At 45.8% G+C, this 14,910-nt stretch overlaps 1 protein-coding gene across 2 annotated transcripts in view; it reads left to right on the forward strand.

Annotated features, from left to right (window-relative positions):
- The window catches only part of Cdk15 (cyclin-dependent kinase 15), a 93,460-nt gene extending 89,016 nt beyond the window's left edge, over positions 1-4,444 (forward strand). For both annotated transcript variants that reach the window (XM_039084845.2, XM_039084847.2), the window contains exon 14: positions 1,755-4,444. The gene's annotated coding sequence lies outside the window, so the exon portion shown is untranslated. The remainder of the gene's footprint in view (positions 1-1,754) is intronic.
- Positions 4,445-14,910: the final 10,466 nt, after the last annotated feature.

Genomic DNA, 14,910 nt, shown 5'->3' on the forward strand with positions numbered 1-14,910 from the left:
CTCACACCATTGTCAAAAAAACAACATTCCTTCTTGAACTAAAGACTGAACCCAGGGCCTGGGGTGCGATAGGCAAAAGCTCTAGCTGCAGCCTCATCAAAAAAACGCTCCAATGTTTGCCTGCCTTGGTGTCGCTATTGCTTCTTTTGTTGCTACAGACTCCTCCTACTTTTAAAAAAATATTTAAATTTTGTTGTGAGTGTTCTAGCTTATGTAAGTATGGGTATCACATGTACACCTGGTTCCTCAGAAGGCCAAAACCTGGCACCAGATCCCTGAAACTCGAGTGACAGACAGTTGTGAGCCAGCTTGTGTGGGTTTTGGAGAAGCACCTGGTCTTCTGCAAGAACAAGAAGTGCTTTTAGCCACTGAGCATCTCTCTGCCCCTGATTTCCTCTTACCTAAGCAGCCAGAAGGGAGGCAGAAACCCTGCCTTTCTGATCTACAGGGGACTCTTACAAAGAACAGCTACCTATAGAGTAAAATTGGTCACAATGGAAAATCAATTCGATACAGTATGTGGCACTCAGTTCTAGCAATGGCGGGAAGGAGGAGGCAGACGTGGCCTCTGTAATCTTGTGATATCCCTATGCTTCTGTTCTAACACAGAGATGAAACCTGTGGGAGATGAAACACAACTGGGAAAAACTAGAACACGTAAACTGTTTAGTAAATGACTTGGGGTCTAAGGAACCTAAATGGACACTGGGGGTCTGTAAATCTTTTCCTCTGACTCTGATTTATGTTAAAATATTCACTTTTCAAGAGATTCCAAATATAGATTTGGGTATTAGGACTTGGAAACTGGCAGCAGTTCCTCAAAATCAAGACTTTCAGGAGAGCCATAAAAATATCAGTTTGGGTCTTTTAAATTTTTTTTTCTTTTTCTTTTTTTCGGAGCTGGGGACCGAACCCAGGGCCTTGCAGTTGCTAGGCAAGTGCTCTACCACTGAGCTAAATCCCCAACCCCAGTTTGAGTCTTTTAAATAGATGTTGGTGCCCACAGCAAAGACAGGTCGAGGAGCTGAAGTGCTACACCAGCCCCTGTCACAGGTGACTCTCGTGTGTCACTTTATAACCCACAGATGTGGTGACATATAACTGTAGCTTGTGAGGTCAGAGAGATATTTTTAAATAGTTTTAACCTGCCTCTGCCTCTGCCTCTGCCTCTGCCTCTGCCTCTGCCTCTGCCCCTGCCCCTGCCCCTGCCCCTGCCCCTGCCCCTGCCCCTGCCCCTGCCCCTGCCCCTGCCTCTGCCTCTGCCTCTGCCTCTGCCTCTGCCTCTGCCTCTCAGTTGCTGGGATTAAAGGTGTATGCTACCACACTCTGTTCTTTTTAAGTTTTCCTGGTTCTCATTATGATGGACACAATGATGCTTGTGGCTGGAGAGGTGTTCAGTGCTTAAGACCACTGGCTGCTCTCTCACAGGGCCAGGTTTGGTACCCAGCACCCATGTGGTGGCTGGCAACTGTCTGTTACTTCAGTCCCAGGAAGTGCAGCACCCTCTTCTGGCCTCCTTGGGTCCTGCATATGTGTTACACAGACATGCCTGCAGGCAAGAAGCCCACACACATAACAATAAGAAACACAATGACTATTTTAAGAAGTTGCCTCTGCAATCTTTTGTATCACCTTTAAAAAAAACCCAGTGTGGAATTCCGTGGGTAACTGAACTGGTGCTTAACCAGTCTCCTCTCCTCAGTCTGCGTCTTCTCTCTGTCGTTTGACTTTGTCCATCCTTCTTTCCCTCTCAGACCTGTAGCCATTTGGTTTCCTGTGTCTGCTTACTAAGAAGCTTCGTGCCCTCATTCATACTGGATCAGAGATCTGTGTTCTCTCTCGCTGCCTGGAATGTTTAAAAATGTTGAAGGCAACGGTACAACACACAAAGAGAGTGCAATGGAAGGTTATTGCTGTTATTGTTGCCTTAAAGAAAGAAAAGACATAAACTGAGGTGACGTGAAAAGAGCTAGCTCTTCAGAACAGTTTCAACCATTTTGATGAGTCCCTGGGCCCAAAACTCTATTTCTTTATGGGACAGACTGGGAGACAGACAACTGGGAAGTTCTAGAGCCGGAGCTGGTAATTGCTGAGGTCTGCCATGCTTGTATTCCCTTACAGTCCAGCCCACCCCCACCCCCGCCCCAACTGAAAGACTTCTGTGGCGTGGAGGGGATTAGTCTGGCTTAGGGAGGTCTGTAGGAACGTGGTCCCTTGGATAAAGTTGTCAACAAATGGACTTGCTTGGGACTATTTGTGATGATTCCAGGGTTCACTCTTCCTCCTCCAGTGGCTATCACAGTGTTTACTGCTTAAGTACACCCAGATTTCGGGAGTTCAAACTGGGCTGCCGGCTAGAGTTGAGTTTCAGCTCTCACCTGCTACCGAGTCCTAATTGTCTTCAGAGATGGCAAAAGCGACAAGGAACCTAAGCTCCCACTGATGATGGAGATACTGGAGCTCCAGAGATGCAATTCAATCGTGGGGCACCACCAGGCACATGTGCACACAGAGACCCCTCAGCAGGAGATCCGCCCGGCTGATACACTCGTCCACTAAAGGAAGCTTGGGAAACTCAAATTACTTCATCAAGGGATCATCTCAGGCAATATAGTAGCCTAGAAACCAGAGACCACTATGTATCCTTTAGGAGGACGAACCAATTAAGAGAGAATTTAAAAATGGTAACTATCCACCCAGTGTCTGAGATGAAAGAAGGGGGGAAAAATGCATGCAGATAATCCTCCAGAAAGCCGTCTTTGTGTATATGAGCAAGCCATTGGACAAAACCTGCCCACTGCACCTGCAAGGTGAAGTGTGTGGGCTGGGTGGGGGCTGACAGGGTGTGTGTGTGCGCAGAGAACAGATCGTATTCAACCTAGCAAGATGCCAGTGCGGATATGGTGTGGGATTCAGACCTGTTCCGGTCAAGGATTTTCAGTGACTACTTGAATAAATCAGAGAAAATGCATACCTTATTCTTACAACTCACTGAAATAACTACTATTATTATTCCACCGTATAAGCGTGGTCACGGAGGCTCTGAGAAGTTAAGTAATTTCTCTAAGGCGCCATCCCAGGGTTCAAATGGAAATTTCGAGGCTTGCTGTGTCCAGCGTCTGAGATCTTTCCGGTAATCACGTCTCTATCGGATTTGTAGACCATTCTTCTGTTGAAGAGGCAGCTGATGTTTCCCATTGGATCATGATTCGGGGGATGCAGACCCGGATAATCAGCAGCAAGTCAAAACAATGCTTACTCCCGTCAGGTTTTAATCTGATTTAAATTCTTACACGTTGGGTTTTAAATGCCCGCAACTTAAGTAAGGCTGTGTGACTTAGTGGGAAGTGGTGCTTTTAAGTATGAGGTGAATTAATTACGTAATCTAGCTGCCCCCAACAGATAATGCTAATCCCTTCAGGCTACAGAAATGAAAGATTAAGACCATGCCGCACAAGAGGAAAAACCGCTTAGCCACTTCTGATCCGGGCACATTTAAATCATTAAGCTCAACTCCACATATCACATACCACACTTTAAAGGAAGCAGTCTACGAAATAGATGTTTATTGAGCACCTTTTAGTTTGTGGATCTAATCTTGTGTAATCTTCTTAACAACGCTAAGACATAGTCAAGTGTACAGAGAACACTCAGTATCAGATGTAAGTCGCTAGGGTTTGATGTACAAACTCTGTCCCCAAAGCCTGTTCTTCCCCAACACATGTCCAACTCTGCTGCATGCTCCAAGGTGGGCCACCAGGAAGAGCAAGGCATGCGGGACAAGCTGCTGTAAGGGAAAACCCAGGAGCCAGAGACCCTCCTTCCAGTGGTCACAAGGCAAAGGGGCTGGTGGGCCACTGCACGGATCGCTGCTGCTCTGGGTGGGTGGACCAGGAAGCCTCTCTAAACTCTCGCCGGCCCATGCGCATAGACAGAGTCCCCGCCACAGAGGTGGCTTCCTCTGCCTTCTGGACGGTAAGGAGGGCAATAAGCCAAGGTTCCTAGGTGGAAGTAAGGATTCTTGCAGATTCTCGAACATGGCCTCAAAATGTCTGTGACAGACTGGCTGCATTGGGGTGTCTATACGGTCCTGTAGCTGCAGAACAGACTTGTTTTATTATCTATGAAGCACTTTTTTTTTTTTTTAGTTAAATGAACAAATTATCTTCTTTCGCCATGAGGTGGTGATGTACACCTTTAATCCCAGCACTCAGGAGGCAGAAGCAGGCAGATCTGTGAGTTCGAGGCCAGCCTGGTCTACAGAGTGAGTTCCAGGGCAGCCAAGGCTTCACAGAGAAACCCTGTCTCAAAACAAAAGACGAACAATTATCATCTTTAATTTTAAGTGGAAGACAAATTATCTATGTACTTTTTTTCTCTCTCTTTCTTTCAATGGGTCTGCCTATTGGAAAGATAAATAAAAATTATGCATATGTCTCTAAAACATTGAAACTTTCCTTCATTCCTATTTTGTAAAAGCTTTCCTGCTATTTGTGCATCTTTCCTCCCACGACAGACACACACTTAACTCTTTAAAACATAATCATTTGACTAGGAGTACTTAGCCATTACTGCTATTCCTTTGGGATTTCTGTCTCTGGACCATCCATAATCAGACAGATGTCCTAGTAACAGATGTACTAGTAACAAATGGTACTTCCTGCCTCGTTAGTGGGTGGGGGAGGAGAGGACATCACGATTTGTTCTGGCCAATGGACTGTGAAAGGAAGTGATGGGCATGTGGGCGGAGCATTCACTGGATTCCCAGAGCGAGGCTCTCAGATTTGCTATGTTTTCACTGCTATATGGGACTGAGGCACTCAGGGTGAGCCTTGGGTGAGGAGATAAAGAACGGAGCTCCCAAATGACACATACAGTGGGAGAGAGAAATAAAACTTTCTGGTTGGGCTGGAGAGATGGGTCTGTGGGCTAAAAGCCCACACTGCTCTCGCAGAGGCCCTAAATTAACTTTCTAGTAGATCCCAACATCACCATCAAGCATCTCGCAACCACCTGTAACCCCAGCTCCAGGGGATCCAATCCCCTTTGACCTCTGACAACACTTGCATTCACACATGTACCTATCATCCCCCTTACACACATACATACACACATACACATACACATACACACACACACACACACACACACACAAAACAAACAAATAAAAAAATCCACTATACCCCTTTAAGCTACAATATCTTGAAGTTGTTACTAAGTATAATTTAAACTTTCCTGACCAGGAACATAAAACACAGACCTGACTGAACTGTTCAGATTTGGTGATGAAAGTATTATATATTTCTATCTTTTCTTTATTTCTTTTGCCATTGTTGGCTCTGGGATTGAACCCAGGAGCTTGTGCACACTAGGCAAATGCTCTCCCACTGGACTACATCCCCAGCCCTTAAATATTTCAATTTAAGTGATTCAGTTAAGTCTAAAACACCAGCCCCTCCGTCTCACATTCCCGGGGCTCAGGAGCCATGTGTGGCTGATGCCGGCCGTGTGGAAAGTTCCATCACGGAGGACACTCTGTTGGACAGTGCTGGCAGAATGGCAGGGTTTTATGAAAGTTGGTAGTGACACCTGCTAGCATCTTAGTGTTTTAGTTAAATGCATCTAAAAATACCTTAGAGTTAGTCTCTAAACTTTCGTCATTTTAAAAGTGAGAATGACTCCGGGAGAAAGCTGTGAAGATTAGCTTATAGAAGAAAGCCATGCATTCTGAGCAACTAGGTGTTTTAGATCCAAACAGCTCAAGGTCTTTCCCTGAAGGTGACATCTTTTGGTTACTCTTAACATCTTTCATAAATGAATCCCCAAGGTACTGTTTGTTATCTTAGCCCATCTTCTCAGAGCCTCTGAGCCTCAGATTTTGTACTTCTAACTCTTCCCTATCTCTAAGAGGGACAGTATGTACTGAGACCCGAGGTACATTATCATCAGCATTGGAAGTATGACCGCTGGATAATGCAGGAAGGTATTGTGGGAGTCCAAAATGAACAAGGCTATAAAACTATTCATCCTAAGCTACTGACTCAGTCAGCAAACATCTGAGAACTAGAAACACAAAATAACTAACATTCTCCTTAAGGGGACTTATGTTGGCAGCACATATGCTAAACTTAGAGTCATATAGAGATTAGGAAAGAAGACGGACACTGTACAAGAATGATGAACTTCGTCTCTCTCCCTCCCACTTCCCCTCCCTCCCTCCCTTTTTCTGTAGCACTGGCAATCAGATCAGGACTTCACACAGGCTAGGCAAACACCCACCGCTGAGCTATATCCTGGCACATTCCATGTTTTCTCATGTCAATACCCTGAGGATGGACTTGGGGGATCACTGGACCCCTTTATGCTCCTTCTAGCAATGTGCCACACTGCCTCTCTGTGTGTCTTTCTCTGGGTCTATCTGTCTATCTGTGTATTTGTCTATCTATCTATCTATCTATCTATCTATCTATCTATCTATCTATCTATCTATCTGGTTTTTGCAAGACAGAGTTTCTCTGTGTAGCCCTGACTGTCCCGACTCACTCTGTAGACCAGGCTGGTCTCAAACTCAGAGGTCTCCCTGGCTCTGCCTTCAGAGTGCTGGGATTACAGACACCACCACCACCAGGCTGCCTTTTTAAATATTTAAACGGAGTGGTCCTACTCTGTAACCTGGGCTGCTGGCCTGGAGCTCATTGTGCTCCTCCTGCCTCAGCCTCCTGAATGCTGGGGTTCCAAGCATGCGCTCCCACACCCTGCTTCGTGTGAGCATCATTTTACATCTCACCGGCTGGATTGTCTCATCTCCAGCCTGAGACCGTTCCAGGACCACAGATATGCGACTCTGTCACAGAAGGAGAGCGGTGACTATTGGCTGACGTGACATAGATCTCCTCCAGTGATTGCCTGTGGGGTCTCGTAGGTAGGGCTGGAGAGGGCAGTGGGAGGTGAATAGCTGACAGCTTCCTGTCCTGGAGTCTAGGCGGCTTCTTACACCACACATAGTCAAGTAATGAGTTTGGAAGAGAAGGCTATGAGCTCCTGTCCAGTCCTCTTGAGTTTGAAGTACTATGCACCTCAATCAAACTGTTAGCCTAATTGCAGAGAATGGCTATGTCTGGAGATATATATATATATATATATATCTCACCTGATAAGGCTGTCCTTGAAATCACCAGATGTGGCTGCCCAAGAGAACATGCACAGAGAGGAGATACCAGGAACTATACCAGACCCACATACAGTCGCTGGGAGAAAAACTGACTACACCAGACCCACAGGGGAGGCATGCGGGGAGGGCAGGGGGCCTGTGAGAATTGGCAACAGAGAATGCCACTTCCCCAACGGCCCTCTGAAGGCTTGATCTCCAGTGCCATCTTTAAGCTGTGGCTCTGAGAGGCTGGCTCTGTGGCTCAGTGGGGAAGAGAAGTGCTTGCTGCCTTCTCAGGGGACTCAGGTTCAGTTCTCAGCAGCCAGGTTGGGTGGCTCACCACTGCCTGTGACAACCGCTCCAGGACTGCTAAGGGCACCTGCACTCCTGTGACACACGTGTCTCCAATCCCAAATAAGTGAAATAAATCTTTTTTTTTTTTAAAGTGGTATCTAGCACACGGTCTTTGGGCTTGGGGTCACTTCTTTTCTAGCAGCAGGGATTAACGCTGCTTCCACAGAGCAAATCAGTTACCTCAAGAACACACTTGGCAGAGTAAGCCACCACGAATGCTCACAGATGGTTTCTCTTCACTGTCACAACACAGCCAGGGTGATGTCACCTGGCCCCTGACTCCATGTTATTTGGATTCTATAGCCATCATAACTGTGTGGCAAAGGAAGCTCTGACTTCATAAAATACCCTGTCTCGGGTAGTTTATTATAGCAACATAAAACAGGCTAAAAAGACAAAACAGTAGCTGGTAGAAATTGTCAGCTCACGACTGTTTGTAACTCCAGTCCCAGGGCATCCAACACCTTCTTCTGATCTCCGCAGACACTGTGCACACACATGGTGCACAGACATACATGTCAGCAAAATACCCATATATGTGAAATAAAAATAAAAGCTAGAAAAAAATGTAAAAACGGCAAAAGGCCGTGCATTCCCCAACTGTATATTTTTAAAGTAGGAAGCGCAGAGTGAACTGGGAAAGGCCAGGATTTTTTGGCTTCTGATCCCTGGTAGCTTACAGGAGAGCTGCACCCATTGTAGAAAAGCACAACAGATTAAAGGAGTTGGCCAGAAAACAGAAGTCAGAAAGTTCCTCCTGAAAGGACAGAGGAGATGGAATAGCAACAGAGACTGAGGGCGGAGGCTCCCTGTGAGGGCCAAGGCTCCCTGCACTGTTTGTTTGGCTCAGGAGAGATGATGCTGAAGGAAGCTGGCAGCATCAGGGGCTAAAATAAAACAACCTGCTCCTCTTGGCTTTGTCTGGCTCCAAACAACCCTCACAGACAACATCCTTGTCTGTGTCAAGCCTTTGCTCACAGTCACGTCTCAGGGCATCTTTCTGCAGGACCCACGTGACCGGCAAGCCTCCTGTACACTAACCGCCCCACCCCCGACCCTGCTCCATGTCCCTAGCACAGGGGACTCACTTGATTTCACGCTCAGTAATTTGTGTTTTGCTTTTTGTGACAGTTCCTCTCTCTCTTCCCCCTTCTAGGAGGCAAAGTCCACAAGAACCATTATTGCTGTCACTGATAAGATTTTGAAGAATGCCTTGTCTTTTTATCTTGATTTTTGTTTTTTAATATTTTTTGCCTTTAAACAAATATGTTCTTTGAGAATTCCATATGCATATATAATGACTATCATACCCACCACTCGTTTCTTCCTCCCAAATCTCCCCAGGTCCCTCCCAGCAAATCCTCCTTCCAACATTCTTCACGCCTATCTCTTTTTAACACAATCTGTGTCTATGGCAAGTGCACAGGTGGGAGGCCATCCCCTGGAAGTCTCCCAACCTTCTAATGGCCACGCCTCCAAAGACAAACTGCTACTTAATATCTTGAAGGAATGCACTCTGTTACCATGTTTTGTTTTGTTTTCTGCTGTATTTTATTTTTTTAAGATACAGTCTTGGGGCTGGAGAGATGGCTCATCAGTTAAGAGCACTGACTGCAGGGGCTGGGGATTTAGCTCAGTGGTAGAGCGCTTACCTAGGAAGCGCAAGGCCCTGGGTTCGGTCCCCAGCTCCGGAAAAAAAAGAACCAAAAAAAAAAAAAAAAAGAGCACTGACTGCTCTTCCAGAGGTCCTGAGTTCAATTCCCAGCACCCACATGGCGGCTCACAACCATCTATAATGGGATCCGATGCCCTCTTCTGGTGTGGCTGAAGACAGTGACAGTTTACTAATAAATAAAATAAATAAGTCTTTAAAACAAAACATATGATCTCACTTTGTAGCCCAGACTGGCCTCAAACTCGTGATCCTCCTGCCTTGGCTGAGACCCAGCACTGCGATCATAGATGTTTGCTGCCACTCCTGGCTCCTGATGTTTCCTGCTTCGTCCCACCACCAAATATCCACAACACTCTCTGGTGTGTGATTACGCTCACAAGAAAACTGCACAAGGATTCAGCGTTTGAAGGGAACCAGTTTCAGATCATTGGGAAGGGGTGGGCCACACCTTTAATCCCAGCACTCAGGAGGCCAACTCTCAGAGAGCCTGAAGGAGCAGGGACTGCAAGCCCAGGGCTACATAGCTCACCTTTTTCCAAAAAAAAAAAAAAGAAAGAAAGAAAATGAAAGCTTAAGAAATAGGACTCAGGCAGTAGAAGCAGAGGAAAAGTACACAAACAAAAATACTCATAAGGAGACTGGAGAGAAGGTGTGGCAGTTCAGAGCACTTCCAGAGGACCCAAGTTCAAGTCCCAGCTGACAACTGTCTGTAACTCTAGCTCCAGGGGTTCTGACATCCCCTTCTGGCCTCTGAGGGCACTAGGCATGTATGGGGTACACAGACACAAATGTAGGCAGAATACCAATGCATATGATAAGATAAAAATTTCAAGATACAAAGCTGCTAAACCGTGTTTAAAATCTAGAATCGGGCTGGAGAGATGGCTCAGTGGTTAAGAGCGATGACTGCTCTTCCCGAGGTCCTGAGTTCAATTCCCGTCAACCACGTGGTGGCTCACCATCTGTAATGGGATCCTATACCCTCTTCTGGTGCGTCTGAAGACAGCTCAGTGTACTATATAAATAAAAATAAATAAGTATTAAAATCTAGAATCCGATTCTTTTATTCAAACCTGGCTTCTGCTTGCTGCTGTGCCTCTGCACTTTGAAGTCCTCTTGTTTGTTTTCTTAGACAGATATCACCTCACACTTGTGGCAATTCTCCTGCCTAAACCTTCTGAGTGCTGGGATTGCAGGCATGAGCCACCACGCTCACTCACTTCCTCTTTTTAAATTACAAGTAATGACAGTATCTCTCAGAGAGCTGCCTGTGGCACGACAAGCCGACACCCTGGAGTTATTTTCGACAGTGCCGGGTGCATAGTAGGCTCTATAAAACTTGCTAGTGAGGATGGCAGTGCAGGTGGTTCCAGGAACCCAGTCAGTAAGAACCCCAGGGAAGCCAGGTTCCAGAGTTAGGCTGGGCTTGGGGCCGCCCCTTGCCTGCCTCTGCCTCTGCTGTGATTGGCTTCACTCCACGAACTGGCTAGGTGTGGCCGTAGCTCGGACACTTGGTTTTTGTTGCCTGAACTGTTCTAATGAACAGATTCAAATTTGATGACCGGCGTTTGAAAGCAGATACTGCGTTCACCAGACCAGACTCCAACACTGCAAAGTCACACGGAAGATACGAGCCACAATGGTTTCTCCTCCCCATCCCCCACCAAGCCATTTGGGAGTTTTCTTTTAGTTTTATCATTTAGTGTGTTTAAACATAATTGGGGAATCTTAAGAGATTCTAGCAGTGCCCACGACAATGGCTGGTTAAGGCCACGAGGCTCTGGAAAAGACAATTCCCCAAAAGGGCGACTGGGAAAGGCAGATAAAAGACCCAAGTTGGGTCATGTGACAGGTGTCACTTGAGTAAGATACTGAGGCCAGAGATGAAAGCCCACTCCTTCTGGTCACATGACACAGCTTCATTACGCTCCCAGCAGGGGGCCAGAGAGGCTGGATGCCATTTTTACTTATTTATTTATTTGTGTTTTTTCTTCTTATTCTGTGATAATGAGAAAATGTTTAAACTCCCATCTCTGTGTTTAAACATCTCTTCCTGCTGACAGCAGCAGGATGCCCTTGATCAACTGTCAGATGGGAAAGTGCAATTTTTCTGGAAAGTAAACAGTGTGTTAGCTGGTGGGGAATAATTCTCTGTTTATTGGTAGCTGTTAGCCTAGGAGTGATGGAGCTCATGACAGCCCTTGTCAAGCGAAGAATAAGAAACAAGTTTGGAAATACCTTTAAGACACATCTCTGACAATAGGGCTCGACTACTTTCTGATAGAAATGTACTCTGAAAAAGTTAAATTAAACCAGGCCAAAAAATAACTTTCCCAGCATTGCCAACTCCTGGAGATCCTGTGGCAAAATGGGCACAGAATCGAAACAAACACTTGGCCATGCAACTGTCAAAAGGTCCTTGCCAGTCACTAAACCAACACCCTGCTCTAACACGGGGAAACCGAGGCTAGGACACATGCCCTAACCTCTTCTCACCAATAAGACTAAAAAGACATCATAGCCTTTTACTGATTAAACACACTAGAGTAAGGTTTCTAACAAAAGGTGATATGTAATTACATCTATGTGTCTAGATATTGGTCTACAGTCTGCCAGACAATGCTTAGCTCACAGTAGAGCAAACATGAGGTTCTGACTAGTTAAGCAAATGAACTCTCAGTTAGAGTCAGGTAGGGCAGAGCAGTCCCATCCCTGTAAGTGACAGACTGATGTAGGTCCTGTCTCTGCTAAGCTTTATTGTTAAGTCAGTGATACTTGTCCTGTAAGGTAAGTGTACAAATTCATCCTACAGCAACAGCAGCTTGCCTGAGATGGACTAGCACTAAGTAAATTAAGTTTTAATTATAATAACGAGCAAAAGGGAATAAAAGGAAGTTAAACTGAATGGCGCTTCTGTTTGTCTTTCTCCTCCTCCAGATTGTCAACTCTTCAAAGGCATTCCCTGGGGAGGGACACAGTAGGCATTCATTAATGAATTCAGTCACTCATTCAATTATGCTAATGAAAGAAATAAATAATATTTGGGTTCGGAGAGAGACTAGTGATTCGTGGGGGAGGGGCATAAAGGCTCACGCCTTTGTCACTCAGGAAATCACACCTGCTGGCCATTGGCTAGAGCTTTACAGCCCTTCTGTAGAGAGTCTCACGCACTGCTGAGGAAAGACCATCTTACTCCTAATACTTCCTAAAACCCTTCTGAACCAGTGCGGTCGTGCATCCCAGTTCTTTAGGAAGAAAAGAAAGAGGAGTCCTAAGCCAGCCTGCGTTATGCAGTGGACCCTGTCTCAAAAACAACAGTATCTGCACACAGTCTTACTTATCTGAATTTAAATTGTTTAGCTAATTTACATGTTTGAGTGTTTTAACAGAACATACGTCTACATGTACAGTGGATGTGACCTAGACGGTCAGAAGAAGGCATCAGCTCTCCGGGAACTGGGCTTGGGCATGGTTATAGATCATGTGATTACTCAGAATCGAGCCTGGGTTCTCTTGCAAGAACAACAAATGCTCTGGACCACTGAGCCGGCTCTCCAGCCCCTGCTTTTAATTTTTTGATTTTTCCTTTGTTCTTTGAGATAGGGTCTTGTATATCCAGGCTGGTCTTGAACTACAACTGGTGTTTACTACCTGGTTAATGCATTCTGGGGATCGAACCCGGGGCTTGTGTAAGCTAAGCAACCATTGCACCAATTGAGCAACATCCCAGTCCTTTTTTTTTGAGCAAAGTTCTCGTGTAGCACAGGCTAGCCATGAACTACCTAAGTAGCTGTACCTTACTGTTTCCGAGCTAAAGACTAATGCTAACAGAGCAACAACTCTGCCCATAAAACATGGCACTGAGAGTGATGTAAGGGGCAGAGCCACACAACCAGGAAGCAGCGGGATTTTCACACAGCAAGAACATGGGAGACTGAGACAAATTCAGGGAGAAAGATCCTGGAGATACTGACGAATGATTATGTAATTCTGAACGCACTTTGTCCCTAACACGCATTGGAATTTCTGAAGCTCTGCTTTTCCCAAGGCAGGCAGACGGCACAGAGGTGGCCATCACCAGATGTTATTCCTACTATAGCACAGAACAAATAAAAGCACGCAGTAGATGAACCATGCAAATAAATCTCTTTTTAAAACAAAAAACAAACAAACAAACAAACAACAAAAACCCCCAAGTCTTTAACAGATATGTCCTGGAGATTTGAGTCATTTCCAGATCTGAAGGTTACTTCCAGAACGACCCAGCACTAAGTCACCCGGGACAGATAGAAGAGAAACGGATGGACACAGAAAATAACCGAACACCCCAGACCAGCCAGACACCTTGGGCCATTCGGACTTAACATGGCAATGTGGGAAAATGGTGGGAATTGTCCCAGGTTAGCAAGGGCGTCAATCAACAGGCAACTCCCAGCCTCAGATAACAAGGCACTCTCAAGGAACGTGTGTTAGGGAAAGCGCATGATCAGAGTGTCACTTGTAGGCTGAGGGAGAACATAAGGTGTTCTTATCTGTCACCTTCTCTGCTCCCACTGGAATCCAGCCATGATCTGATAGGAACACTTTTCCTGCTTTTAGGAGAATGCTCCACTATCTCGGAGACTGGGTTTCATACTTAGGTTATCACCAAAGGCTTTCAGGGCAGCCTGGAATGGTATCTCCCCGCACCGGTCGGGTGTGTGCCTCATGAGGAGGTGGCGGTGAGCGAAACCATGCAGCATGTCCCACTTATTGCTCACGGCTTACAATCATGTTTGGTTTCAGCTGAGCCCAAGGACCAGTTCTTCATCTTCAGCTCCCTGGGCCATGTTAGATGTAAGCAGGAGTCACGCTCAAATCCAGCGATGGGGCTCTACACCTACACTGGAAGACCACCTGCTGTGATACGGGCCCCTCTGAAAGAACACCATTTAAAAGGAAATAAACTCTAAAAACTCTACTTTCGCATGTGCATTGTCTTGTAAAGAAATTGCTTCAAAACCTGCTAATTTGGTCTCCCAATACCTCCGTTGTCCCTACTCTTTGGTTCCCGTAAGCATACACAGACCTCCTATGAAAACTGGACTTAATTTTACCACCCCCATCATTTCCCAAAAGGGAATTCCTCAACTTGATTGTACACCTTAGTTCCCAGGCTTTGATCTGGATGAATTTTGGCTGCTGTTAAAAATCAAATCCGCCTTCCAAGGATAGATATGTGCTCTCATCAGGGTACTCCAAAGAATGCGCTGCAGTGTCTAAAAGGAGAGGAACCAGGAGCTTTTTAACAGCATCTCGGGGTTAAGTGATCCGTCTTCCAGAGAGACCGCTTTGAAGGAAGCTCGGGTGGGATGCACATCGTCTGGTATGTTTATTTAAAACATACCTTCAGTGTCCTTACATAGATTCACAAGGAACTTCCCTGGTGCCTCTGACACTCCACTCTGCTGAGGCAGGAGGATTGATGAGGTCACCATGTCCTTTGGAATTGTGTCTTGCCTGCACTTTTGAACTTTTGTTCAGTACTTATTATAAACATGAGTAAAAGGGCCAGAGATGTGGCTTGGTGGTAGAATGGTTGCCTAACATGTACAAGACTCTAGGTTCAATCCCCCAAACTACAATTGTTAATTAATTAATTAATTAATTAAGCATGAGCAAGAGGTTCCCCCAGGAAAGGGATGCACCTGAACAGAGACGCTTCCCATGTGTATACATTGTCCCATCTCTG

Source organism: Rattus norvegicus, chromosome 9 (genome assembly GCF_036323735.1).
Source record: "Rattus norvegicus strain BN/NHsdMcwi chromosome 9, GRCr8, whole genome shotgun sequence".
Lineage (NCBI taxonomy): Eukaryota > Metazoa > Chordata > Mammalia > Rodentia > Muridae > Rattus > Rattus norvegicus.